Source organism: Mesitornis unicolor, unplaced genomic scaffold (genome assembly GCF_000695765.1).
Source record: "Mesitornis unicolor isolate BGI_N332 unplaced genomic scaffold, ASM69576v1 scaffold2746, whole genome shotgun sequence".
Classification (NCBI taxonomy): domain Eukaryota; kingdom Metazoa; phylum Chordata; class Aves; order Mesitornithiformes; family Mesitornithidae; genus Mesitornis; species Mesitornis unicolor.
In genome coordinates, this window is record NW_010190108.1 from 43,021 (window position 1) to 43,232 (window position 212).

Below are 212 nucleotides of genomic sequence, written 5' to 3' on the forward strand. Positions count from 1 at the left end.
GGTGACGCGATCCCTTTAATGGCCGTCAGCCTCTTCTGCAGCTGCATCTGGAGGCTTGGAAGCAGACAAAACCATTCCTGGGAAGCATCTGGTACGTCTCACTGTAAATATTTAACAGCAAAGAGACAGGCATCGAGAGCCAAGCGCCTGCCGCGAGACCCTCCAGCTCCCTGAGTCCGCACTGGCCACAGGAGGGGACTGCGCAGCTCCTG